The sequence below is a fragment of the Misgurnus anguillicaudatus genome, chromosome 15, assembly GCF_027580225.2.
Source record: "Misgurnus anguillicaudatus chromosome 15, ASM2758022v2, whole genome shotgun sequence".
NCBI classification, from domain to species: domain Eukaryota; kingdom Metazoa; phylum Chordata; class Actinopteri; order Cypriniformes; family Cobitidae; genus Misgurnus; species Misgurnus anguillicaudatus.
Window position 1 is genome coordinate 714704 of NC_073351.2, and position 15184 is coordinate 729887.

Below are 15184 nucleotides of genomic sequence, written 5' to 3' on the forward strand. Positions count from 1 at the left end.
GGTTTGTGCTTATAATAATAGTCTTGTGGGGTGGATTCATTTAAACTAATGTAATCATCTGCTTTAAGCCAGGTTTCTGTTAAACAGAGCACATCTAAGTTTTGGTCTGTAATTATTTAATTGATAATAGGTTCTTTATTGGTAAGCCAGTGTTTCCGCTATATACATTCTACCGTGGCGGCCCGCCACGCCTGCGGTTGTTGGATAGAAGGGATACAGCAAACGAAATCTTGCAGAATGAGCACTGTTTTATCCTAATCCTTCACCCAAACCCAACCCTAAACACAAAATTTCACACGATTGTAGTATTTGTATCTCATTTAGCCAGAGTCGCTGTTTTCATCCTAATAATCCTACCTCCAAATCTAATCCTAAACTTTTCGGCATTTGCTGTATCTTTTCTAGACAAAACCCACAGCGACAGCTCGCAAAATAAAGCTACCGAAATGTCCGCCCTTGCCAGGCTGGCTGTCTTAAAGAAATAAATTCCTTTCTGGATTCGCGTTGTTCACTCATTTATAAATAAATCTCCTAAAATATCATAATTTCCCCCATGGGTTTGGTTTCTGTTGTGGTTTTCCTTTCCCTCAAATGAAACAATCTTCAGTCTTAGGTTTTGATTTCAAGAGATAGACTTTTATTTTCCGGTCAAATTAAAAGCCGAGTCCGCCCTGGTGAATCCCCCCAGAACCAGTCTGTGGTCCTGGAAGGATCCTCCAAAACCAGTCTGACCCTCTGAGCCAGGGCTTGGTAAATATACAGGTCTTTGTTCCCTCCCCTCATGCTTAAAACAATATCTTTCTGTTCAGGCAAGAACCACATGACATTCCTCAGACCAGTGTCTCCTTCCCATGACCTATTTGACCCTAGGCTATTACTTATACTGAGACCCTCTGTGACCTTTGACATTAAACTATGTGTATATACACAGCTGGGTTGCAATAGCAATCCCATGGCAAACTCCTGACACACACACAGCATAACTCACACACACACTGCAGTTGATTATAATGGTAAACCCACATTTATGTAGATTGGGATTAAAATAAACTTCTTCATTTCATGCACAAATAGATTTAAATCAACAGATGAAATAATAATAAAATAAATAAGCCTACACGAAATATGTTACACTTAAATAATTATTAGATTGACAAAACGAATAAAAAAGTATTTGAGTTTCTTTTCTTTTTTTTGTGACGCACTGTAAAACCAAAGCAGCAGAAAACACGTCATGTTTTTAATGATTTTAAATAAGCACAAGGTTTTCTCCTTATTGTAAGTTTACACAAATAAAAATACACAATTTACTTTTACTGTTTTGTTATTTTACTTATATCTGTATGAGCATAAATTTAGGGTAATTTAAGGTGAAAGGTCATCACGCATATGCTGTTCACCGGCACATATGCACAGACGCAGCGCAGGGCTGCGAGAAATGACATGATTAAGATAAAACTTTTAATTTAACATATTACGAGTTTTTTTGGACATTTATTTGGAATCACTGTACTCATATAATCAACTTATCTGGCCATTAGTTATTCAGAATATAGGCTATAAGCGCAAGACGCTGGTGATCGCTCAGCTGTCAGTCAATCTTCTGCGCTTTAGATTGACACTCACAAAGTTTCACATTAAATGACAAAATATTTGTCCAAAAACAAAAGGCTAAATACTGAATACTACTCATATGGGACTGCGAGACATTTATAGTCGAATCTGTTTGGAAGGAAACTTACATTATTCCGGTGGAAGAGAAGGACGTTGGTAATAAAAACTTGAGGCAGACGGTGAGACTGTTTCATCTGTTTCAGACAGCAGGGTCGGGGTACCCGCAGGTGAACAGCATAATATTTGATGTAACAGGTGTAATAATATTAACGTGTCATTTGCGTTTGACGCAGTTTGGGACTCAATAAGCAAGAGTAAACTGCGGGTCTAACATCCAAGACCAAAATTTGACTCGATTCCGATAGGTAGCAGTTTTTAAATGGCCCTGTGCTCATGGCCGTAGCCAGGGTTTGAAAATTACAGAGGTCCAGTGGGGTGTTAAGAGTTAACAAATGCTATCCCAGGTGAAAAAAGTGCACTTAAATAAAATACACTTTTTAAGTACACTTAGTAAATGTACTATTTTCGTGCACTCATTTTGTGGCTTATATAGCACATTTGTTTTTGGTACTTAATAAAATTAAGTTAAGAACATCTAGTGTTATTTTGAGACATCATTTATTTCAATAAAAATCTAGTTGGTACTGGTATTCTTACTTTTTCTGGTAAACTGAAGTACTGCTCAAGTAGAACTTTACTTTTAATAAGTTTTTTTAAGCATAAGTTTACATGACTTACACATGTACTTGCTAGTATTTAAGTGGTTTAATTACATTCAAGCATACTTTATTTTTACCTAAAACCTAAAATATTCTGTCTTAACCTTTTTACACTTTGGGTACACTCTGTTTTGGGGGATGGACTGGGACTGCTGGATTATTTATTACTTTTTCATGCAACAATGTTTATTTTTGTAATCATTTGGTAAGCAATATTATATATCAAAAACGTTACAAGGGTTTAAACAATAACTTGTTTAGTGCTCTTATTGTTTTCAGCATGACTTTGTTAAAGGTTAAAGGAATAGTCTACTCATTTTCAATATTAAAATATGTTATTACCTTAACTAAGAATTGTTGATACATCCCTCTATCATCTGTGTGCGTGCACGTAAGCGCTGGAGCGCGCTGCGACGCTTCGATAGCATTTAGCTTAGCCCCATTCATTCAATGGTACCATTTAGAGATAAAGTTAGAAGTGACTAAACACATCAACGTTTTTCCTATTTAACCCCCTGGGGTCCAAAAACGCGGGCCGCGTTTTGACGTGTTTTTTCCTTATCATGGCAGAATCAACTTAAAATACTCCATCATTAATAATCATACACTTACGTGTTTGACATCATTTGAAACGGTAAAGGGTCTTCTTTAATATGTGTTCATTCACAATAACAACAGATCTTTGTGTTTTTGTCAAATAAAGAAAATAAACAGGTTTTGCATCCAGACATTTCTGTCTCCGCCAGCTGTCTCTCAAAACACGTTACAAAAATCAATTGAAACTCCGCGAATACTCGTCACACAAGCATGATACACACATCCAAAGAAAGCCTGAAATGTCTACTTTTAAACAAGCTAAATATAATCGAAAACAAATATTGCCTGTTTATGTAATCTGCATTGAAGTAAAGAGAGTACCGTTTTTCCTGGCTGACTTCATTATCTTTAATTTGGTCACGCCCACAGCTGTTGACATGGTAATGAAGACACGAGCTGTTCAACCATAACAAGCAAAGCGTAAAGTTTGATCAGATTTAAAGACTTTTTACCGCATGTTTGGATTATAAACTTTTTATTCACACACGTGAGGAATATCTTCATTTATGTCTGGACATTGAGGAAGAGAAGCATTTATCTTTAACGTTACCGAAGAAGAACATTGGAGAACGCACTGCTGGATTAGAAGTAAGTAACGTTAACAGTTAATTTATACCATCTATATTTGCTATCATGTAACTTAATATGCTCATGGCTTGTGCAGTTCAGCCTACATACAGTAACGTTAAGCAACCTTAGCAGACTACACGCTTCGGATTGAAAAAGTTTCGCATTGTTTACAAACGGACGCGATCTCACGTAATGGCGGATTTCACTGTTGCATGCAGTAACAGTGTTAAACACAGTTATTCACTTATATCCTTCGTGGAAACTTTCAGTAAGCCTGAACTGCTGTATCTTTTAAGTGTGTGCTGTAATATGATTCCATGTTTACATGCTTATTTACAAACAAGTACGCGTGACCTCCCATAATGGCGGATATCTGTTACATGTTGTACAGTGTTAAGACACAGTTATTCACTTTCGTATCTGTCATGGCAACTTTGAGTAAATGCTGCACTGCGGGATTTGCTGTAAAATGATTCCATATTGTTTACATGCAAGGTAATTCCATACATTGCGCTTTACACGCGACACCGTTTTTATGAGCGCTGCGTTACACGGAGACGTGAGCTCGCGCACATGCGATGTGTGTATAAAGTTTATACGCGCTTACAGAAACACGTTTAAAACAGAAGCTAGACGATAAGGGACTGACATCTGAAAACAGTCATCTGAAAACAGCTTTTTATATTAATTGCTGCAGATGTTTATCTGAGATTAAGTTTATGTACAAGATAGTATATGAATGTAACTTGGTATCAGTGACATTTACCCATCAGTTATATAAGTAAGGGTATTTCTGTGGACAATTTATGCTAACAGCTGTTTATAACTCTCTTAGAGGTCTGCATCTCTCTCATGAGTACAAAACTATGAAGTGGAAAAACACTTTTTGGACATAAAGTTATATGGTAACATGAGCCACATGAAGTTTACAGCTCTGTTGTGTATCAGTTTCTTAGTTTATACAAAGTTTTTGTATAGGGTTTCTTTCCAAATAAACTTAAAATGTCCTACTAACCATAATTAGGGCCCGAGCACCGAGGAGCAGGCCAGAATGGCCTGCACCGAAAGGTGCGAAGCCCTATTGTTTTCCTTAGGATTATTAGGGCCCGAGCACCGAGGAGCAGGCCAGAATGGCCTGCACCGAAAGGTGCGAAGCCCTATTGTTTTTGCTCGGATTTATTCTTTTTTTTATTTTTAGGGCCCGAGCACCGAGGAGCAGGCCAGAATGGCCTGCACCGAAAGGTGCGAAGCCCTATTGTTTTTGCTCAAATTTATTATTAGGGCCCGAGCACCGAGGAGCAGGCCAGAATGGCCTGCACCGAAAGGTGCGAAGCCCTATTGTTTTTGCTCGAATTTATTATTATTATTATTATTATTATTATTTTTTTTTTTTTTAACACTTTTGGGCATTTTGGGTGCCTTAACATACTCGAAAACTCTTGAAATTTGGCACAGACGTTAGAGTCGTCCGTCATTGCGAACAGACAAAGGCTGGACCACGGGCGTGGCAAGGGAGCTCTGTAGCGCCCCCTGTAATGCAAAAACAAACATTGGGGCACAGATCGGGCAAAAATGTACGCACATGTACGGAAGTTGGTACGCATATAGATCTCATCGACCCGAACAACTTTCGCCCTCTAACATTTAAGCTCCGCCCAACAGGAAGTCAGCTATTTTGGATTGTTTAAAAAATGCATGCGTTGAACTTTTGAATACTCCTCCTAGAGGATGCATGCGATTGACACCAAAAGTGGTGAACATGATGTCGAGACATTGTACTTGCTAAATTTGGCAAGGGATTTTTCATATCTCGAACGGTTCTGCCATGGCGAGCCGACAAAGTTGTGGCGAAATCAGAGAAACAGGAAGTGTCTAATATCTAAGGCAAAAAATTTCTTATTGTAATGTCACGCGGGGTGTTTGTTTATCTGAAGATTTCGATCACATCGATGTGCCTATTGTGACTCCCGGGTATAGCGCCACCAGCAGGCGCCAGGAAGTGTGTCAGTCACAAAGCTGGATTTTTTTTAAAGTTCCATGCAATGTTCTTTTAAATACTCTTTCTAGGATTTTCATGCGATTGACACCAAAAGTGGTCACCATGATGCCGAGACATTGTAGATGATAAATTGCGAAGGGATTTTTGATATCTCAAAAGCTACTCCCATGGCAACGCGTCAAACTTTACTTTCATTTTAAAGGCATATTTAAGCCTTTCAGTTGTATACAGTTAACTTTTAAACACTCCTTCTAGGATTTTCATGCAATTGACACGAGAAGTAGTCAACATGATGCCGAGACATTGTAGATGATAAATTGCGAAGGGATTTTTGATATCTCGAACGCTGTTCCCATGGCAATGCATCAAACTTTACTTTCATTTTTACACATATTTAAGGCTGACAGTTACATGCTGTGAACCTTTAAATACTCCTTCTAGAATAATCATGCGATTGACACCAGAAGTGGTCAACATGATGCCGAGACATTGTAGATGATAAATTGCGAAGGAATTTTTGACATCTCGAAAGCTGTTCCCGTGGCAACGCGTCAAACTTTACTTTAATTTCAGGCATGTTTAAGGCTCTTGGCGTGCTTAGTTGAACTTTAAATTTTGCACACACATAAGAGTTTTCAGCTGTTAAGTGTTGACAAAAACGTCAGATAAAGGCGTTTCTCTTAAGTGGCTCACTAGTGCCCCTGATTGTCTAAAATGTGGGGTTTCTTTTACCTACAGTCCCCAAATGGCTCAGAAACAACATTAAATAGCCCACTGATATTTTACCCACTTGATGCCCTTGCCCACCGTGCATCGTTTTCTCGGACGCACTGTGTAGCGGTAAAAAAACGTGCGAGGGCCCGCCATTGCTGCTTGCAGCTATATTTTTTTTTATTTAGGGCCCGAGCACCGAGGAGCAGGCCAGAATGGCCTGCACCGAAAGGTGCGAAGCCCTATTGTTTTTGCTCGGATTATTATTAGGGCCCGAGCACCGAGGAGCAGGCCAGAATGGCCTGCACCGAAAGGTGCGAAGCCCTATTGTTTTTGCTCGAATTTATTATTTTTTTTATTTATTTTTTTTTTTTTATTTATTTTTTTTTTTTTAACACTTTTGGGCATTTTGGGTGCCTTAACATACTCGAAAACTCTTGAAATTTGGCACAGCCGTCAGAGTCGTCCGTCATTGCGAACGGGCAAAGGCTGGAACACGGGCGTGGCACAGGGGCTCTGTAGCGCCCCCTGTAATGCAAGAAAAAACATTGGTGCACAGATCGTGCAAACATGTACGCACATGTACGAGAGTTGGTACGCATATAGATCTCATCGATCCGAACAACTTTCGCCCTCTAACATTTTAGCTCCGCCCAACAGGAAGTCAGCCATTTTGGATTGTTTAAAAAATGCATGCAGTGAACTTTTAAATACTCCTTCTAGGGGATTCATGGGATTGACACCAAACGTGGTGATCATGATGTCAAGACATTGGACTTGCTAAATTGCGAAGGGATTTTTGATATCTCGAACGGTTCTGCCATGGCGAGGCGACAAAGTCATGGCGAATTCAGAAAAACAGGAAGTGTCTAATATCTAAGGCAAAAAAAGTCTTATTGTGATGCCATGCGGAGTGTTTGTTCTTCTGAAGATTCCGATCGCATTGATGTGCCTATTGTAACTCCCGGGTATAGCGCCACCACCAGGCGCCAGGAAGTGTGTCAGTCATGAACTTTTAAATACTTCTCCTAGGGAATTCATACGATTGACACCAAACGTGGTGAAGATGATGCTGAGACATTGGACTTGCTATATTGCGAAGGGATTTTTGATATCTCGAACGGTGTTGCCATGGCGAGGCGACAAATTTATGGCGAATTCAGAGAAACAGGAAGTGTCTAATATCTAAAGCAAAAAATTTCTTATTGGGATGAAACGCAGTGTGTATGTTCGGCCAAGGATTCCGATCGCATCGATGTGCATATTGTGAGTTTTGGGTATAGCGCCACCAACAGGCACCAGGAAGTGTGGCAGTCACAAAAGGTGGATTTTTGACAGTTCCATGCGATGTTCTTTTAAATACTCCTCCTAGGATTTTCATGCGATTGACACCAAAAGTGGTCAACATGATGCTGAGGCATTGTAGATGATAAATTGCGAAGGGATTTTTGATATCTCGAATGCTGCTCCCATGGCAAAACGTAAAATTTTACTTTCATTTTCAGGCATATTTAAGCACTTGGCATGCACTTTGGGTGCCTTAACATGCTCGAAAACACCGGGAATTTGGCACAGACCTCAAAGTCATTGGCCATTAGGACCGGGCAAATGCTGGAACACGGGCGTGGCGGTAGTGCTCTGTAGCGCCCCCTATAATGCAAAAAAATTATTGGTGCACAAATCGGGCAAACATGTAAGCACATGTACGAGAGTTGGTACGTATATAGATCCCATCCACCGAACAGCTTTCACAATCAAACCTATTAGCTCCGCCCAACAGGAAGTCGGCCATTTTAGATGGTTTCAAAAATGCATACGGTGAACTTTTGAATACTCCTTCTAGGGGATTCATGGGATTGACACCAAACGTGGTGAACATGATGCCGAGACATTGTACTTGCTAATTTGCGAAGGGATTTTTGATATCTCGAACGGTTCTGTCATGGCGAGGCGACAAATTCATTGCGAAATCAGAGAAACAAGAAGTGTCTAATATCTAAGGTAAAAAATGTCTTATTGTGATGACACACGGGGTGTTTGTTCGTCTGAAGATTCTGATCGCATCGATGTGCCTATTGTGAGTCTCGGGTATAGCGCCACTACCAGGCGCCAAGAAGTGTTGCAGACACAAATGTTGATTTTTTTGACAGTTCCATGTGATGTTCTTTTAAATACTCCTTTTAGAATGTTTATGCGATTGACACTAAAAGTGGTCAACATGATGCTGAGACATTGTAGATGCTAAATTGCGAAGGATTTTTTGACATCTCGAACGCTGTTGCCATGGCAACGCTTCAAACTTTACTTTAATTTCAGGCATATTTAAGGCTCATGGCGTGCTTAGATTAACTTTAAATTTGGCACACACATCAGAGTTGTCGGCTGTTAAGTGTTGACAAAAAGGTCAGATAAAGGCGTGTCTATTAAGTGGCTCACTAGTGCCCCCGTTTGTCTAAAATGTGGGGTTTCTTTTACCTACAGTACCCAAATTGGTCAGTAGCAACATGAAATAGTCCACTGATATTTACCCACTTGATGCACGTGCCCACCGTGCATCGTTTTCTCGGAGGCACCGTGTAGCGTTAAAAAAACGTGCGAGGGCCCGCCATCGCTGCTTGCAGCTATATTTAGGGCCCGAGCACCGAGGAGCAGGCCAGAATGGCCTGCACCGAAAGGTGCGAAGCCCTATTGTTTTCCTTAGGATTATTATTTTTATTTTTTTATTTTTTATTTTTTTCAACACTTGACCTAATTTGGGTCCCTTAACATACTCGAAAACTCTTGAAATTTGGCACACATGTCAGAGTCCCGTACCACTAGGCTCATGCAAAGGCTGAAACACGGGCATGGCACAGGGGCTCTGTAGCGCCCCCTGTAATGCAAAAACAAACATTGGTGCACAGATTGGGCAAGCATGTACGCACATGTACGAAAGTTGGTACGCATATAGATCTCATCGACCCGAACAACTTTCGCCCTCTAACATTTTAGCTCCGCCCAACAGGAAGTCCGCCATTTTGGATTGTTTAAAAAATGCATGCGGTGAACTTTTGAATACTCCTCCTAGGGGATTCAAGCAAATGACACCAAACGTGGTGATCATGATGTCAAGACATTGGACTTGTTAAATTGCGAAGGGATTTTTGATATCTCGAACGGTTCTGCCATGGCGAAGCGGCAAAGTCATGGCGAAATCAGAGAAACAGGAAGTGTCTAATATCTAAGGCAAAAAATGTCTTATAGTGATGACACGCGGGGTGTTTGTTCATCTGAAGATTCCGATCGCATCGATGTGCCTATTGTAAGTCTCGGGTATAGCGCCACCACCAGGCGCCAGGAAGTGTTGCAGTCACAAAGGTTGATTTTTTTGACAGTTCCATGTGATGTTCTTTTAAATACTCCTCCTAGAATGTTTATGCGATTGACACCAAAAGTGGTCAACATGATGCCAAGGCATAGTAGATGCTAAATTGCGAAGGGATTTTTGATATCTCGAACATTGTTCCAATGGCAACGCGTCAAACTTTACTTTCATTTCAAAGGCATATTTAAGCCCTTCAGTTGCATGCAGTAAACTTTTCAATACTCCTTCTAGGATATTCATGCGATTGACACCAAACATGATGACCATGATGCCGAGACATTGTAGATGATAAATTGCGAAGGGAATTTTGATATCTCAAACGGTGTTCCCATGGCAACGTGTCAAACTTTGCTTTCACTTTCCGGCATATTTAAGGCTGACAGTTACATGCAGTGAACTTTTCAATACTCCTTCTAGAATATTCATGCGATTGACTCCAGAAGTTGTCAACATGATGCTGAGACATTGTAGATGCTAAATTGCGAAGGAATTTTTGACATCTCGAACGCTGTTCCCATGGCAATGCGTCAAACTTTACTTTTATTTCATGCATATTTAAGGCTCTTGGCGTGCTTAGATTAACTTTAAATTTGGCACACACATCAGAGTTGTCGGCTGTTAAGTGTTGACAAAAAGGTCAGATAAAGGCGTGTCTACTTAGTGGCTGACTAGCCCCCCGTTTGTCTAAAATGTGGCGTTTCTTTTACCTACAGTCCCCAAATGGGTCAGTAACAACATTAAATAGTCCACTGATATTTACTCACTTGAGGCCCTTGCCCACCGTGCATCGTTTTCTCGGACGCACCGTGTAGCGGAAAAAATAACGTGCGAGGGCCCGCCATTGCTGCTTGCAGCTATATTTTTTATTATTATTATTTTTTTTTTTACGTTTCGGGGCAATTTGGGAGCCTTAACATACTCAAAAACTCTTGAAATTTTGCACAGACGTCAGAGTCGTCGGCCATCAGGTCCGGGCAAAGGCCGGACCACGGGTGTGGCAAGGGAGCTCTGTAGCGCCCCCTGTAATTCAAAAACAAACATTGGGGCACAGATCGGGCAAAAATGTATCCACATGTACGAGAGTTGGTACACATATAGAACTCATCGACCCGAACAACTTTCGCACTTAAACCTATTAGCTCCGCCCAACAGGAAGTCGGCCATTTTTGATTGTTTCAAAAACGCATGTGATGAACTTTTAAATACTCCTCCTAGGGGATTTATGCGATTGACACCAAACACGGTGAACATGATGTCGAGACATTGTACTTGCTAAATTGCGAAGGGATTTTTGATATCTCGAACGGTTCTGCCATGGCGAAGCGACAAATTCATGGCGAAATCAGAGAAACAGGAAGTGTCTAATATCTAAGGCAAAAAATGTCTTATTGTAATGATACGCAGGACTTTTGTTCGTCTGAAGATTCCTAACGCATCGATGTGCCTATTGTGAGTCTCAGGTATAGCGCCACCACCAGGCGCCAGGAAGTGTGTCAGTCACAAAGGTAGATTTTTTTGACAGTTCCATGCAAAGTTCTTTTAAATACTCCTCCTAGGATTTTCATGCGATTGACACCAAAAGTGGTCAACATGATGTTGAGGCATTGTAGATGATAAATTGCGAAGGGATTTTTGATATCTCAAATGCTGCTCCCATGGTAACACGTCAAACTTTACTTTTATTTTCAGGCATATTTAAGCACTTGGCATGCACTTTGGGTGCCTTAACAGGCTCGAAAACACCGGGAATTTGGCACAGACCTCAAAGTCGTCGGCCATTAGGACCGGGCAAATGCTGGAACACGGGCGTGGCAGTAGGGCTCTGTAGCGCCCCCTGTAATGCAAACATTTTTATTGGTGCACAAATCAGGCAAACATGTACGCACATGTACGAGAGTTGGTACACATATAGAACTCATCGACCCGAACAACTTTCGCACTTAAACCTATTAGCTCCGCCCAACAGGAAGTCGGCCATTTTTGATTGTTTCAAAAACGCATGTGATGAACTTTTAAATACTCCTCCTAGGGGATTTATGCGATTGACACCAAACACGGTGAACATGATGTCGAGACATTGTACTTGCTAAATTGCGAAGGGATTTTTATATCTCGAACGGTTCTGCCATGGCGAAGCGACAAATTCATGGCGAAATCAGAGAAACAGGAAGTGTCTAATATCTAAGGCAAAAAATGTCTTATTGTAATGATACGCAGGACTTTTGTTCGTCTGAAAATTCCTAACGCATCGATGTGCCTATTGTGAGTCTCAGGTATAGCGCCACCACCAGGCGCCAGGAAGTGTGTCAGTCACAAAGGTAGATTTTTTTGACAGTTCCATGCAAAGTTCTTTTAAATACTCCTCCTAGGATTTTCATGCGATTGACACCAAAAGTGGTCAACATGATGTTGAGGCATTGTAGATGATAAATTGCAAAGGGATTTTTGATATCTCAAATGCTGTTCCCATGGTAACACGTCAAACTTTACTTTCATTTTCAGGCATATTTAAACACTTGGCATGCACTTTGGGTGCCTTAACAGGCTCGAAAACACCGGGAATTTGGCACAGACCTCAAAGTCGTCGGCCATTAGGACCGGGCAAATGCTGGAACACGGGCGTGGCAGTAGGGCTCTGTAGCGCCCCCTGTAATGCAAAATTTTTTATTGGTGCACAAATCAGGCAAACATGTACGCACATGTACGAGAGTTGGTACGTATATAGATCCCATCGACCCGAACAACTTTCACAATCAAACCTATTAGCTCCGCCCAACAGGAAGTCGGCTATTTTGGATTGTTTAAAAAATGCATGCGGTGAACTTTTAAATACTCCTCCTAGAGGATTCATGCAAATGACACCAAACGTGGTGAACATGATGTCGAGACATTGGACTTGCTAAATTGCGAAGGGATTTTTGATATCTCGAACGGTTCTGCCATGGCGAAGCGACAAATTCATGGCGAAATCAGAGAAACAGGAAGTGTCTTATATCTAAGGCAAAAAATGTCTTATTGTTAAGACACGCATGGTGTTTGTTCGTCTGAAGATTCCGATCGCATTGATGTGCCTATTGTGACTCATGGGTATAGCGCCACCACCAGGCGCCAGGAAGTATGTCATTCACAAAAGTGGATTTTTTTTTACAGTTCCATGCGATGTTCTTTTAAATACTCCTTCTAAGATATTCATGCGATTGACACCAAAAGTGGTCAACATAATGCCGAGACATTGTAGATGATAAATTGTGAAGGGATTTTTGATATCTCGAATGTTGTTCCTATGGCAACACGTCAAACCTTACTTTCATTTTTACACATATTTAAGACTGACAGTAGGGTTGTGCCGATAGACGATAGTATCGTGTATCGACGATCTTCAGACATATCGCCAATGGCAGGCTTTCATGGCGATAGTCACGACGATAGTTGGCGAATGGTTATTATTATTATTATTATTATCATCATCGTTTTATATTAACACCCACAATACATGCTTTTCCTCACATCAGGGTTTGGCTTCACTTTACGTGGAGAGCTTGTAAAGAGAGAATTCCTTCTTGCACGTACCTGCATTAATGCGCGCGTCTTGGTCTCCTTCTACCACTAAATCCAGCGCGCCGCGTCATGACCAGCTGCGCTTCTCTCTGTCTCAAGTGCACGTGCTCTCGCGTCTGTCGGAAGTCTAAACATAAACTAAAGTAGTAATCCTTATGTATTTGTTCAGTTTAATGCGTTTCATGCGAGCTGAGGCAAACTTTACTTTTTGTTTAAAATATGACCCGCTGCATGACACCTCTCTCACTTTCGCGTACGTGCAGAGAGCTGTGCTCTGTCCGAAGTCAGATCACTAGGTATTAATCCTGTTTATGATATGCATTTCAATGAGTTGTAGCAACACGTCCCTCGTGTTTAATATATGATTGTGTTTAAAATATGATCGCGTTCCGCTGGACTGATGCGTTTAAAAAGGCACCTCATGAGAGCACCGCTGCTTGACACGTGTAGTCTTCTGCAACAGCACTAAACCAATGCATTGAATTGTTTATGTGCGCGCACGTGTGTGTGCGTGCGCAGATGCATGTTTTTACAGTTATTAAGTAATCATGATAGGGTTTTAATGACGCGCTCACATTAATGGCATCAGGTTTAAGAAGGTTGCGGTCATGACGGTGTTGCTCTTGTTTGTTTTTTTGTCCACCCATCAAGTGACTTGTTATAATGAGTAAAAAATTAACAAATAAAAAAAAATGAGTAAACTACTGCCCCGCCCCCCGATAATATCGTGTATCGCCGATCTCACAGGCTGACGATAGGACGATCTGAAAATAGGGCATATCGCCCAACACTAACTGACAGTTACATGCTGTGAACTTTTGAATACTCCTCGTATGGGATTCATGGGATTGACACCAAAAGTGGTCAACATGATGCTGAGACATTGTAGATGCTAAATTGCGAAGGAATTTTTGACATCTCGAACGCTGTTCCCATGGCAACGCGTCAAACTTTACTTTTATTTCAGGCATAAGGCTCTTGGCGTGCTTAGATTAAATTTAAATTTGGCACACACATCAGAGTTGTCGGATGTTAAGTGTTGACAAAAACGTCAGATAAAGGCGTGTCTATTTAGTGGCTTACTAGCGCCCGCGTTTGTCTAAAATGTGGGGTTTCTTTTACCTACAGTACCTTAATGGATCAATAGCAACATGAAATAGTTCACTGATATTTACCCACTTGATGCACATGCCCACCGTGCATCGTTTTCTCGGAGGCACCGTGTAGCGGTAAAAAAAACGTGCGAGGGCCCGCCATCGCTGCTTGCAGCTATATTTTTATTATTATTATTATTATTTTTAACACTTTTGGGCACTTTGGGTGCCTAAACATACTCGAAAATTGCGAAGGGATTTTTGATATCTCGAACGGTTCTGCCATGACGAGGCGACAAAGTCATGGCGAAATCAGAAAAACAGGAAGTGTCTAATATCTAAGGCAAAAAATGTCTTATTGTAATGACACGCAGGGTGTTTGTTCGTCTGAAGATTCCAATCGCATCGATGTGCCTATTGTGACTCCCGGGTATAGCGCCACCACCAGGCACCAGGAAGTGTGTCAGTCACAAAGGTGGATTTTTTTGACAGTTCCATCCGATGTTCTTTTAAATACTCCTCCTAGGATTTTCATGCGATTGACACCAAAAGTTATCAACGTGATGCCAAGACATAGTAGATGATAAAGTGCGAAGGGATTTTTGATATCTTGAACGCTGTTCCCATGGCAACGCGTCAAACTTTATTTTTATTTTAAAGGCATATTGAAGCATTTCAGTTGCATGCAATGAACTTTTAAATACTCCTTTTAGGGAAATAATGTGATTGACACCAGAAGTGGTCAACATGATGCCGAGACATTGTAGATGGTAAATTGTGAAGGAATTTTTGACGTCTCGAACGCTGTTCCCATGGCGATGCATCAAACTTTACTTTTATTTCAGGCATATTTAAGGCTCCTGGCGTGCTTAGATTAACTTTAAATTTGGCACACACATCAGAGTTGTCGGCTGTTAAGTGTTGACAAAAAGGTCAGATAAAGGCGTGTCTATTTAGT

The 15184-nt window shown here is 40.9% G+C and overlaps 1 protein-coding gene across 2 annotated transcripts in view; it reads left to right on the forward strand.

Moving 5' to 3' along the window:
• Positions 1-15184, forward strand: part of cttn (cortactin) — a 117271-nt gene that overhangs the window by 20795 nt on the left and 81292 nt on the right. The gene's annotated exons all lie outside the window — the stretch shown is intronic.